Source organism: Alosa pseudoharengus, unplaced genomic scaffold (assembly GCF_046254945.1).
Source record: "Alosa pseudoharengus isolate Yale_2024_CS ecotype anadromous, Long Island Sound unplaced genomic scaffold, YU_APseudo_1.1 YU_APseudo_1.1_scf_3, whole genome shotgun sequence".
NCBI classification, from domain to species: domain Eukaryota; kingdom Metazoa; phylum Chordata; class Actinopteri; order Clupeiformes; family Clupeidae; genus Alosa; species Alosa pseudoharengus.
In genome coordinates this window covers 17705288-17719193 of record NW_027468718.1, presented here as the reverse complement: position 1 = coordinate 17719193, position 13906 = coordinate 17705288, and the positions used below count along the sequence as shown (strand labels likewise).

Here is a 13906-nt window from a genome sequence, read left to right as displayed (position 1 = left end):
AGGAAGGAAAACAAGTCAAAATGGGTGTAAAAGAATGTAATAAAATGATTCCACAAGAGAGAAAACAGTTAAGGGAGGGAGCAAGGAAGGAGGAAGGGAAAAGAAAAAGATCTGAGTGTGCTTGGTGTGTGTGTGTGAGAGAGAGTGTGGGTGAGTGAGCTTGTTTGTGTTTGTGTGTGTGTGTGTGTGTGTGTGTGTGTGTGTGTGTGTGTGTGTGTGTGTGTGTGTGTGTGTGTGTGTGTGTGTGTGTGTGTGTGTGTGTGTGTGTATGTGTATGTGTGTATGTGTGTGTGTGTGTGTGTGTGTGTGCGTCTGAAACACCTGCAGTTCCCCACACTGGCAGTTAGGAGGCGAGTGTGTCGGAGGTGGCGGACGCCAGTGTGGGTTTTACGGCTGTTATCAAAACGATAAATCCAAAGGCGAGCCTCACACTCCAGGAGTATCCTACAGGGTGAGAGAGCGACAGAGCGGAACCCCTTTCCGGCCAATAAAAACAGCCAAGGGCCCTTAGGCCAGCCAATGGGAGCCTTTTAAAAGCAGCCGAGTGGCGGGGGGAAACGCGCTCTCCACAGTAGCGAGAGCCTTTCCAAGCGTTTTAAAAATAAAGAGTGGGAGACTGGCCGCGCTACGGGAGAGACATTAAAAACACTTTAGCATCAGATACCAGCGAACAACAAAGGCTTCATTTTACTCAGAGAGGGGTGAGGAATTACGCTTTCCTCCTTGAATAATAAAGACACAAAGGCAAACGTACAAGTACACACACACACACACACACACACACGCTCAGATACGGACTGTAGTTGTTCGAGTCCCCGGGCAAATATTTGGTTTCGTTCGGGGCTGGCAGGCCCAGTTCTGGCATGCGGCTGTTCCACTGCGCTCTGGCACAGGGTTCCGGTAATCCCGCTAGACCCTGGAACCGATCCCATTCAGCTTGTTCTGGACCCTGGCCCGCAGCTACGCACCAGCAACGAGAGGAAGACGAGGAGGAGGAGGAGGAGGAAGAGCATGGAGTGTAACAGCCCCAGCTGTATGTTTTGGGGACGCTGCGCTGGGTGCCTAGCTTTCCCAATGCGTGGAAGGGGAGCAGGTATAGCTGCAGCCGTACCCCCTGGCCCTGCAGGAACTCACCATGTGCCACCGACATTTAAGCTAAATTCCTGAGGTTTGACTTGGGGCACTGAGCGGATAAGGGGGTGGGTGAAAAGGCGGAGGGGGGCGGGGGGGGGGGGGGGGGTCTTTTACAACGGGAGTTTTTCTGATGACTGCCTGCTCTTATTTCAGCTGCAGCGGAAGAAAAAAAAACACACATAATGGTGCTCGACTGCATCGATATCGCATTGTGGTTACAGGCCCATGGCCAGGGTAGCCACTGTATGGTCCACACATTTGCATGTAGTCCGTCAGAATGCGTCCGTCGTGCATCCAAGGAGGATTATAATGGCCGTCTTACAAAAGCAATAACCAGCAATCAATACAAACACCATGACGGACGTTCCTTCTCCTTCTCTCTCTCTCTCGGAGTGGTTCGGAAACTGATCTGGCATCAGTCTGTCTGCGGGCTCGGGCCGTATCCCATCTCCCTTGGCACTGGAGAGGCTGATCCGGGGTCATTTACGAGGCGGGGCAGGGTCCCGACAGGGTAGGAAGGAACTGGGCACTTATGTCATTACCGAGAGTGAGTAATCACTGTCGACCGCCACCGGTTCAGCAGGGGGGCCCCTCTCTCTATCCAAGGAGTCAGGAGTGATTTGGGGGTGTGCAGGGGCATTGGTGGTGGTGGTGGTGGTGATGGGGGAGTGTTGGAGGTGAAGGCGGCTGGTCTCTGGCTCATGTGTGTTCTCACCTCGAGGCTGACATGTAGAGTCCATGTCGAGTCCATGTTGAGTCCCCCCCCCCCCCACACACACACACACACACGCACACACACTCACACACACTAGCTAGGCCCCAGGTCCCTCGGGAGCGTCATTAGCCATGCAGCAGACATGGTAATGGTGTCATTCAAGACAATCGCACCTCAGCTGAAAGGCTGCCAACGACAACCGCCAAGGAATAATCAGCGTATCACACCTCGCATCTACCGGGAGCCGGGTGTGTGTGTGTGTGTGTGTGTGTGTGTGTGTGTGTGGGTGTGTGTGGGGAGGGATTGTACAAAATGTAGAGTGAAGTTTTTTTAATGGCTCAAGTTAAGGGGGGGCTGAAATTAAATAGGAGGCTTTACAGTAAAGTGAGGGAAATCATAACACACGCCTGACAGACTGAGTGAAGCCTTTTTTTCTAACGATGAATGACGTAGAGTGAATTAAAACAACAACAAAAAACTAAGCGAACTGTGAGCATTAATGATTACTTTTCATAATGGTGTTGTTGAAGCAGAGCAGTTTTCATGTGCATGAAGATTCCTAAACGATGGAATAGCTGAACACATAGGGTAGGATTGCGTTCGTGATCAAGGCCTGGCCAAAACCTCAACACAACCCAACTTCTCAGTACAAACAATTCTTTCTGCAAAGGAGTAACACAGTCAAGTTTACAGCCAATAAATCCAGTGCTGTCGTAACATCCGACTAGATCTACTACATCTATAATCTACTTGAAGCAACAACCATATTACTTTCTCCCACAAGATCTTAAAACATTTCTTGTCTTTCAAAGACCTCAGCACAAGCGCAGAAAACCCTTCCCCCAACCTCCCCCAAATATGTTTCCTCTGTCCACACCGTAACCTAAAGCCTCCTCCATCATCTCCAAACAAATTGCTTTCCTCGAAGGCACTATTCATTTTGTGTGCCACATATTTACTTCCTTCACTAAGCGGAGTTTCGCCTGACTTCGCCTGTGATCAGCTTGCAAAAAGACAAGGCAGACGCAGGCCAGTCGTCGCCCTTCCGATAAAAAAAAAAAAAAAACTGTTAGGCCAAACACGCTTGGCGCAAACACCACTACAAATCATAAATAAACTAAATCTTTTCGCTCGGCAGCTTTGGCAGAATAGCACGGGTGGCTCGCGCCATGACAGACTCCTGACAAATGGCACTGGTGTTTGCTTGTGTTGTTGTTGCAACTGAACACAGAGGCTGGTGGTGCCCCCTCTGCCAAGTGGCCTTGGTCTCCGCCCGGTGGCTAGTGTGCATAATCTTTCAGAATGAGAGCAATTTTGCAGGAAAATGCTGCAAACATTACCGTGGCGTCTAGAGTGATACAATGCCAGATGTTGGGAGTCCTGTGTGTGTGTGTGCGTGTGATTTCTGTGTAAATGTGCACATCAGGTACGCCTCATTTTTTAAAAATGATGCGTCTCCACGGAGGGCCAGATGAAGACGTCTAATTGGTCAATTCACCGGGCCTCCATGATGCGAGGAGTTACATGACTCTTCCCACCTCTCTCTCTCTCCCTCTTCCCCAACTCTCCTGGTACACATGTTCTGTTCTTCCTTTTCTTGTCACTCCATTTCTCTTGCTCTCTCCCCATTTCCCACTCTCCCCATCCATTCACCTAGTTTTCTTCATATCTTTTCTCCCTCCCTCTCTTTCTCTCTCCCCCTTCACCCCTTCCTCTGCCCCCATCCTCCCTCTCTCCCTCCCTCCACCACTCCTTGATGACACACAGCAGGAGTGGTAACTTTGGGTGTTCGCTCCTCATATATAAAACTGACAAGCGCGACGCTGTTGTACCGCGGAACAGGCAAGGTGGCGAAAGGTTCCTTCATCTGCATCTGGCAGATGGCATATACATTATCCAGCAAGAGAGTGAGTGAGTGAGTGAGTGAGTGTGTGTGTGTGTGTGTGTGTGTGTGTGTGTGTGTGTGATAAGAACACCAACAGCTCAAAGGGCTACATACACTTCGAACCCATGTTTTCACACTCGTGTACATACTTTTGGGATCGTGACACTAAGCCCACTACACGTGTATGTGTATCAGGGAGAGCAGGATGGAGAGGGTATTTGTCAAGATGGCGTGTGTGTGTGTACATATGTGTGTGTGCGTGGGAATGTGTGAGAGATGCTGAGTGTTAGTTCACACTGGTATACATTTCAGAGCTACTCAAGTTTATCCATGCTCCTTTTAAATATGTGTGTGTGTGTGTGTGTGTGTGTGTGTGTGTGTGTGTGTGTTGACGGGAATAAATGGGTGTGAGTTTGAACTGAACATACAGTAGGCCAACATTTTCAATGAAATCCAATGTAAGTACCTTTCCTCCTCCTCTATATGTTGTGTGTGTGTGAGTGCAAGTGATCACCGGATTTGGTACATGCAGGGTATGGTTAAATAAAGTGACGTTAGCGTTAGCATGAGCATGAGTGTGTGTGTGTGTGTGTATGAGCGTGAGTGTGTGTGTGTGTGTGTGTATGAGCATGAGTGTGTGTGAGTGTGTGTGTGTGTGTGTATGTATGAGCATGAGTGTGTGTGTGTGTGTGTGTGTATGAGCATGAGTGTGTGTGTGTGTGTATGAGCATTAGTGTGTGTGTGTGTGTGTGTGTATGAGCGTGAGTGTGTGTGTGTGTGTGTGTGTGTGTGTGTGTGTGTGTGTGTGTGTGTGTGTGTGTGTGTGTGTGTGTATGAGCGTGTGTGTGTGTGTGTGTGTGTCTTTCCTTTACATCCCGGGGCCATCCCGGAGCCTCCCAAGGCTCTGGTCTCCGGTCCGGTCACATCCCACGGAAAGCTGAGCGTGGAAAAACAGACTCAGCTCTCCCGGCCGAGCAAAGCAGAGCGGGACAATAATGATATTACTCAGCCACGCACCGCCCCCATTAGGCAGACAAACAGTCCCGTCTTCGATTGGACCTGATTGGGTTAGCTACGAAAACAGAGGAATGTTTTCTCTTTGTGTGTAATAATATTACCCCGTTTTTCCACGTCGAAAAGAGAAGCAGAGATTCCAGGGAAGAACAGCGGAGCGGAGTTGTTCGTTCACCGTAGCTTTTTCGGTGACAACATGGGGGTGGAGAACTGAGGAGAGACAACGTGTGTGCACTGCTTAGGTTTACGACATTTATTCATGGGCGCCGCTGTCAAACTGGCGTCTAGAACAGAGCGGTCAAACACACACACACACTAAAATAATCATGCCTCGTATGAAGGGAAATAAGAAGGGGACAGCTACACCGGTGTGGTCTGCAAGTTAAAGAAGCACACCTGCCCATGAGGGTTAAACCGCGTTAAATACACAACCGACGGTTGCAAATAAGAGTGTGGTCAAGATCAGTAAAGGTTGAATTAAAAATAAATAAATAAATAAAAACACATGACCTCATCTTATCTTGGACTGACAATAATATCATTCAAAACTATGACATTTTTTATACAAATCATTGAGCATAAATAAATCGATAAAAAATAAGGTCTTGTCTCCATACACTCGGGATGGGCCATATTGTATTGTTATCGATCGGCATCGGTAGAATTCCTTCCCATGATAAGACTGTGTATGATACTGCGATATGAATGACCCAGTTGATGACATGTGTTGTAAGGTTAGCCGCTCACATGTCCAATGACAAAGCACATGACTGAATGTGGAGTTCAGACTGTGGACAAGAATGATGGTCAGCACACGGCCCTCTAGACAAAGTGCTGACATGACTTGTGGCTGAGAAAACGCTGCTGAAAAGTACTATTTTCATGCGGTCATTTATATCATTATGGCCAAGAATGCCATGACACACCGTGATAGTCTATATCGCCCATCCACACACAAGAGCTGGCACATGATCCTTTTTCTCTGGGGCGTGGCAGCCTCTGACCAGAGCTCGGCCAGGGCTAGTTTTAACATCGTACAGGAGGACAGGAGCTCTGCCTGACACACAGAGCGAGGATTCAACCGTGGCAGTGTGGTGTACTGGTGTAGCGTGGGTGGAGGAGAAAACACACACACACACACACACACACGCACAACACACACACACACGCACGCACAACACACACCCACACCACACACACGCACACACACGCACCACAAACGCGGGATGAGGACAGTGGCCAATCAGACGTGTTGCTGACCGAGCAAACAGAGACGCGTCTATTCATGGCTTGGCCTCTCATACATCAAACCTGGAGAGTCTCCTTCAAGCCTCGAGCTCAGAGCAAACACTTGCCAGCGGGTGACACAGACTACCCTCCGCCCTCCCCTCTCCAAACGTGCCCCCTCCCTAAACACACACACACCCCTCGACCACTCAAAGTGCCCATATCAGCATCGGTAACCGCACGGAGGCACCCGTTTCAACACGTCAGACACCCCCCCCCCCCGCCTCTGAGGAAGACTCCGGGGGTCTCAGAGGAGACCCGGCACCAGGAGAAGGGAGAAGGACTCGGCCCCCGGTCGTCCGTCGTTCTCTCCCACCAAGCAGATGGGGCATACAGAGCCCACTGTTATGAGCAGCCTCCACCTACCCATCCCCCCACCCTGTGTGTGTTTTGTTAAAGCAGACGGAATTTACTTACTTGAGTGTACGGTCTCTGTGTACAGTCTGTTTCGCTTATTCCCTCCTCGATGTCTCTCTTTCTCCATAACTGTTCTCACTCCCTAACTGCTCTTCCTTTCTTTCTTTTTCGAACTCTCTCTCTCTCTCTTTCTCAGATCTTCTTTGTTCCTCTCGACAAGGCCTGTTTAAGAGGCGAGTCTACAGAGGCGCACTTAAGTGAGGTATCGAGCAGGAAATTGTGTTTGGTGTACCCCCCCACCCCCCCTCACTCTTTAGTGGGCGACGGGGTGATGGGGGAGGCCGTGTTTGGCCGCGCGGTTAACACGCGCCCAGCTTGAAACAAAAAGCTGAAATGACCTCAAATCAAAACAAGACTGGCGGACACTGAAAAGGGAGAATTTTAGAGAGGAGTGGATGACAAGGCAAACAGGGAACACAGTGACACAGCCAGAGTACAGGACATGGTTTTTAGAGAGAGAGAGAGAGAGAGAGAACTAAATATGGAGAGAAAGAGAGAAAGAAGGAAAAGGCAAGAGCACTACAAAAAGAAATCAGATTGGAAACACAGGAATGAAGGAGCAGAATGTGAAACACAGTGTGGCTGTGTGTGTGTGTGTGTGTGTGTGTGTGTGTGTGTGTGTGTGTGTGTGTGCAAGTGTGAGTGTGTGTTTTTCTGTGTGTGTGTGTGTCCACACGTATCTGTGTGTCTGAGAGAGGGAAAGAAAGAGAGAGTATGTGGCTGCAAATGTCTGAAGAGAGAGAGAGAGAGAGAGAGAGAGAGAGAGAGAGAGAGTGTGTATGTGTGAGTGTATTTGGGGGATGATGGTGTTGGGGGGCTGGTGGGGGGGAGGTCACAGAGGAGGTGGCAGGGGTCCGCAGTCCGGCGCGTTTGATTAAATCTGCGGTTGACGTCTTGGACAGGTGAGATTGATGAGGTTCCTCCGCGCTTCCCACTGTGCAGCGGGACGCGGCGTGGGCGTCGGCGAGGAGGGAACAGAAACGGCGCAGTGTGGAGAGCCAGGACTCGGGGCCCTCGCGCTCTGCAGGGGTCCCTCGGCGTGATTAATGGGACTGGAGGCCCTCCGCAGAAAAAAAAAAATGAAAAGAAGAAGGAAAAAAAAAAACAGCAATCCCAGCAGAAAAAGGGCCCGGACCAGCGAGCGACGTCCAAAAATAACCAGGACAGCGCCCCCCCACCCACTCAACCACCTCTCCCGTGCCATACAGGCCCGTCTAGGCCCAGTCGGCTCCAGCTCTGGCCTCCTCCGACACGTAGCGTCCTGGAGCTGGGCTGTTTATCTGGGACAAGGCTATCTAACACACGACACCAACGCTCCAGCTGCTGCTCTGCCTTAGCACACCACCGCTAGGCAGCATAGACTAGGCCTACATGTTGTAATCTAAAAGTATTCCATTGAAATATTCCATCTTAAGTATCCAAAGTTACACAACAGTCAGATAAATGTCCACTGGACTGGACATAGGTCAACTTAAATTCTTCAGCTGTACTTAGTATCTTAATATTCAGATATTCCTTAAGTCAACCATTTAATAACAGACATGAGTCCTTTTTTTGGTCTCCCTTCAGATGAAAAAAAAAACAAAAACAGGGTGAGGTAGTAGGCGACTAATAACACGGCATAAACATAAAACTCACAACGAAGCAGAAATAACCTGCACACACCTCATAAATTTATCAATCTATAATTATGGTAGTACTCAGGGGCTGTGCTGGCCAAAAGTCTCTCTCTCTCTCTTTCGCTCTCTTTTTCTCTCTCTCTTCTTCTTAAAGCTCTCTTGCTCTTTCTCTTTCTAACCGGTCCAATAATTTCCTCTGTGCTTGGATCAAGCACTGACTTGACTTGAGCCCAGCCCAAGAGCGCGACACCAGATACGTTTGACGTTTTAATTAAAAAACGCCAAGGGCTGTCTCGCCGCCAAAACCTCAGGCCTTGCCTTGAATGAAGTCAACCCTGGACGAGGACGTGACTAAAACTACATCACAGTTGAGCAAGCAGCAGCAGACTACTCAGGACATTAACTCACACAATCCAAATAATTAAAACACATATTTTAGCCTTTTTGAACATATATTTTCTGCTATATTCTCACTTATTTTTAAACATCGAGAGTGGTGAAGATTCGCAAGCCATTCATCGTACCCCCCAACCCTTCATCCTGATAATCCATATAATCCCATGCACAGGCACTGGTGTGAACAGAAGGGCCTACATGACAACTAAAAATAAATAGTGTCATCAATTAATGTAATCAAACTAGACCTCATGTTTTCCTCCTCTCCTCTCCACTTCCCTTCCACAGCCGGCTCGAGGGACCGCGTTAATGGTTTTAGCCGACACCGCGCACCAGAGCGATTCTGGGCCTGAGGAGAAATCAGGAGTGACTTCCTCTTCCTGAAGGCCCGAGCTGAAATGACTGATATTAGCCATTAAGACCACAGGCGATTAAGGAGCAGATGGGGAACGCCATGTTTTATAACAGTCAGGGGCTTCTGCCCCCATGGCTTCCTGCTATCCCACAATGCAATAGTCCTTGGAATGAAAAGAACATCCATGTGGGGTTATTTGCGACTGTCCACTTCATATATTTCTCAAAGAAACACTCAAGAACGTTATTTACATAAAATATTAGTCTATGTTTAAAAACATTAGTTGAACATTAATACAGTGAAATGGACAGCTGAAGTCCAAGTCAGGTTGTAAATCTGCCTACATTCACTTTAATCACAAGTGAGTTGGCAACGTGAACGATAACACCATAATTCATCTTAAGTACTTGTGGGCTGCTGAAACTAACTTAGGATGTTTTTCCCATCTCCAACGAAGTGAAGGTCACTTGCTGCGCGACGCAATCCTTCATATGCCTTCAGATATTTTTTTGCAAACAGCGGGGTAACGCAGTGAATTGCAATTAGGCCTAGGCAACATTTTTAATATCCTGCAAGTTTTTGGCCTAATACTCTCGATCGAAAAAATGAGATGTGGATCACAGATCATTTATACATTATTCTACATGTTTTTAGTGACTTTTCACACTGTTTTAGCGGTCTACGTCGCTTTGACGCACATCGCACCTCTGGGCATTGTAAGAATGCCGGCCGTGACTGCACATTTGGAGAAAATTAAAACAAATGAAAACCAACACTTCATTTCTGATGTTATTTCTGGTAATGAAGCACTGCTGTGATGCTTTCGCCCCAGTCGCCAGTCAGCTCTAAGCGTGCATGCCCTCCCGCCTCGCAGCACACCTCCGCGGAGTCTCCCGGGACACCGTTCTAACCAAACACAGACGGTCCGCCGAGGTACAGTAAGTGCGTAGGCCTACATTCCACCAAACTTCGGCGCACAAACTATCCCACAGCGCAAAGCAGGTCGTCCATCAAACCAGTGGTGGCGTGGGTGAGGCATTAACCTATAAGTGTATTAGAACTACGAACAACACTGCAATTAGGGTCATTGTTGAATCCCGGCGCAGTCACCGATAGTTATGTGCGTACAGGGACTCATTGTTGGATGTTAACACTCCATTAACATCGAGTCCATACATAATAATATGAATATAAAATATAAGAATGTGGCCCGCCCCAGAGCAGTTCAACATTGTAGGTAGGCCTACCTTTCTTTCTGTAGCCTAATGTTTGATGTGGCATATACACAAGCACAGCCTATTTAGATAAGATAAAAGGAATAAGAGAAAAACATGTGTCATTGCAGAGCTATCCTTATAAAAACGAATTGTGGAATAGTAGCCTATTTATAGGGTTTCAAGAGCTTCAATATCTAATTCTTTCACATAAACTCGCGTCACAGACCTACGTCACACACCACTTGGTGCAAACAATTGGAGTTTTGGTTGATTTGACCATCAGTAAACAGGCATTTTACATTGGTTACACAATAGCAATACATCATCACCTCCTACACCTCCTAGGCCTATATGTTTAGTGTTCTAAACACGTCAAATACGTCCGCTTTAATGACCAAATTCATAGCCAAGGAGCCAGAAGTGAAGACGCATGGATGGCTATATTATACAACTAAACACATGGATGGCTATATTATACAACTAAACACGACAAAATACATTTATAACCCTTGAGCCAGCTCCTTACTATGTGATCTCAATGGCGATGCAGCGTTTGTTTGCACCTCCAAAAGCATGGCGTACCTGGTTACCTCCCAAAAATGAAAGTAGCAGAAGGTACACGCACATCAAACTTACCTGGTTACCTCCCAAAAACGCCCACAAATACCCTATGTTTGTGTGAAAGAATGGATAGGTTGTTGCGATGTAGCCTACAGGGGGGTATTCCAAGTACATGGTTTAGTGACAAAACTTGGGTAAGTTAACTCAGTGTAAGTGGTAACCAAATCTCATACAATAAGAGCCCTATGGGATTGTTTTGTTAGGATAATGAAGCCATACAGCTCTTCTATTAGGAGGCTTACTATGAGTTAACTTACCCAGGTTTGTCACTAAACCATGTACTTGGAATACCGCCCTGGTGTACAGAGATTATTTTATAATAAATATGATATAGCCTAATCTCTGCAAAACAAACACTTAATTAACATAGCCTATCTGCTTCATCTTAACACATAATGATGATAAGATGTAAAAGCCTTGCATTGCAAAGCATTGCCTTGCAAAAGCGATGAGTATTGTGTCATTGGCAGTAGGCTCCAGAAGTCCATGTCAACGACACGTAGAACGTGCTGTTACCTATTTTATACAGTCTGGTTGTTACGCAGTCTTTTAAAAGATGAGTTGTAGTTATACGATCAGACCTGGTCTCCAGCGGTTACGTTAATATTTAATATTCATTGATGTTTCATAGAAGTTTTACAAAATCTCTCTCCCCATGACCACATGACAAAACATGTATACAAACGTCTTAAGTTATCATCGATGCACGCGGAAGAAATCGCTTTTTTCGCCAGCCTTTTCGCGTTTGACCATGGATAAAACAGGTTCATTTAGCAAGGTTACATTGACCATTCATATGAAAGTCAGGAAATGAGGAATGCCAAATTCATTAAATACGGTCATTTCTTTCAGTTTAATTTCTAAATCGATGCTGTGAACACATGCATACGAACAATGGAGTGTGTTGCTTATCACAGCGATTCTCTGCATAAAAGTGAACTTCCCGAAATTGTTATCCTTGCTAGGATGTGTAGGTCTGTTGCCTCACGTTCTAGAGTTACAGGAAAAAATGTATGTGACGCCTGGCAAATTGCAAAACAACGTGTGTTTTACAAGAGGAAAACAAATTACCTTAGAATTTACATTGCTTCCAGCGCAGAGAAATCGTTTCGCTGTATTAGTTTTGAGAATGAATCGGAAGAGAGACTTCACGTTACTCCTACAGGGGAGCGCCATCTTGGTATCGTAATACCATAGTACGGTAGCTCGGTGGGGCCATACTGTTCCGTGATGCGCATACTATTACCGTAATACAATATTATAGGCTTACCTTTATTCTGCAAAACAGAATAGTTACATTCTGCAACAGATGGGTGTCAGTGATAATAAAAAGCATAATACAAATATTCATTCATTTTATTTAATATAACACACAAATATTTAATGCAATATTTTGCTATTTTTTCACTCAGTAAGGACGGTTTTAATCAACATTGTTTTTAATCATAATTGTAATTTGGAGCCTACAATTTACACACCAAAACCATGATTTTTTTTTTTTTTACTTTACTACTAGTTGTATTGCTGGGTCGATTAATCACTATTAGATTATCAACTGATTGAATTGAGAGCTCGGTGCAAGTACAAGACTAATCTCTTCTGTTGTCAGACTCTCCCGGAGGCTTAGGTTTGGCAACCCTTATCCTCAAACACCTTATACTGCTGCTCGCCACACACACATGCACACACACACACATGCATACACACACACAAACACACACACACACACACACAAATGTTACCGCAGACACAAATGTTACCACAGACACACATTCCGTCACGCACACAGGCACACACACACACACACACACACACACACACACACACACACACACACACACACACACACACACACAAAAACACCCACACACTATAGTCATACACACCCACACACACACACACACACACACACACACACATATGCACACATATGCACCACAGACATAGACACATGTAGGCCTACACATACACACATACACATAAGCACACACTAGCCTATAGTCCTACACACACCTACGCACATACCACAGCCATACACTGTCCACATACATAGACACACACACACACACACACAAACACACACATCACCTGAGACCTGTGTCTAATTGGGCGGTGTTGTGTCTGGGGCATTAGTCGCCCTGAGCTGCTGCATGGTTGAACGCCTCTCTCCAGAGCCGTGTGTATGATTATATGATTATGCAGTCAGAGGTGGGATTGTGTTACACATGCTCGAAGGGCACAAACAGTCCTCAGAGGCTGACTAAGTTCAGATCCCGTCTCTCTCTCCCTTTCTTTCCCTTTCTCTCTCTCTCTCTCCTCTCTCTCTCCCTTTCTCTCCTTTCTCCCTTGTTTCCTTCTCCCCCTCACTTTCTCTCTCTCTCTCTCCTCTCTCTCTCCCTTTCTCTCCTTTCTCCCTTGTTTCCTTCTCCCCCTCACTTTCTCTCTAACTCTCTCTCACACACACAGACACACACACACACACACCACACACAGACACACACACACACACACACACACACACACACACACACACACACACAAACATACCCCTTAAGCAGACATCTGCTCCTCGTTTCTCCCACCTTTGCATCTGGTTGCATTTGGCAGCCAGCACTGCGTCAAAATACCGTTTCATATTCATTATTATCTCTCTACCTGCAGGCACTATGTGCCGTCACACATGAAAACCTGCTGTATGGTTTTCTTTCCCACTCCTCACTCATTCTCTCTCTCTCTCTCTCTCTCTCTCTCTCTCTCTCTTTGTGTGTGTGTGTCTGTCTCTTACTTTCTCACTCTTTTTGTTTTTCTTCTCCCCTCTTTTTTTCTCCTTGTTTCTCACTCTTTGTCAGTCATACCATCTTACTTAATATTGTTCTGCTTCTCTCTCTCTCTCTCTCTCACACACACACACACACACACATACACACACACACACACACACACACACACACACACACACACACACACACACAGACACACACACACACACACACACACACACACACACACATACACACACACATGCTGATGTAGTCCTTCCATAGGTCCAGGTCTATAGCTTTAGGTGGACCACTCCTCCACACACACACACACACACACACACACACACACAACCATCCTTGCCTCAGCTCGGCAGCCTCTAACCCCCATCCCCAGCCACACTGTGTCAAAGCCTCTGGCCTCTGTTTCCTGACCACCCAGGAGAGGTCTGCCGCTCCATACCTCCATACAACCTCTCCTCCTCTC

General features: G+C 46.8%; 1 protein-coding gene across 1 annotated transcript in view; it reads right to left on the bottom strand.

The window, feature by feature from the left end:
- Positions 1–11829, bottom strand: part of wars2 (tryptophanyl tRNA synthetase 2, mitochondrial) — a 22331-nt gene extending 10502 nt beyond the window's left edge. Inside the window, exon 1 of the mRNA XM_076262557.1 lies at positions 11732–11829. The gene's annotated coding sequence lies outside the window, so the exon portion shown is untranslated. The remainder of the gene's footprint in view (positions 1–11731) is intronic.
- Between the last annotated feature and the right edge of the window lie 2077 nt (positions 11830–13906).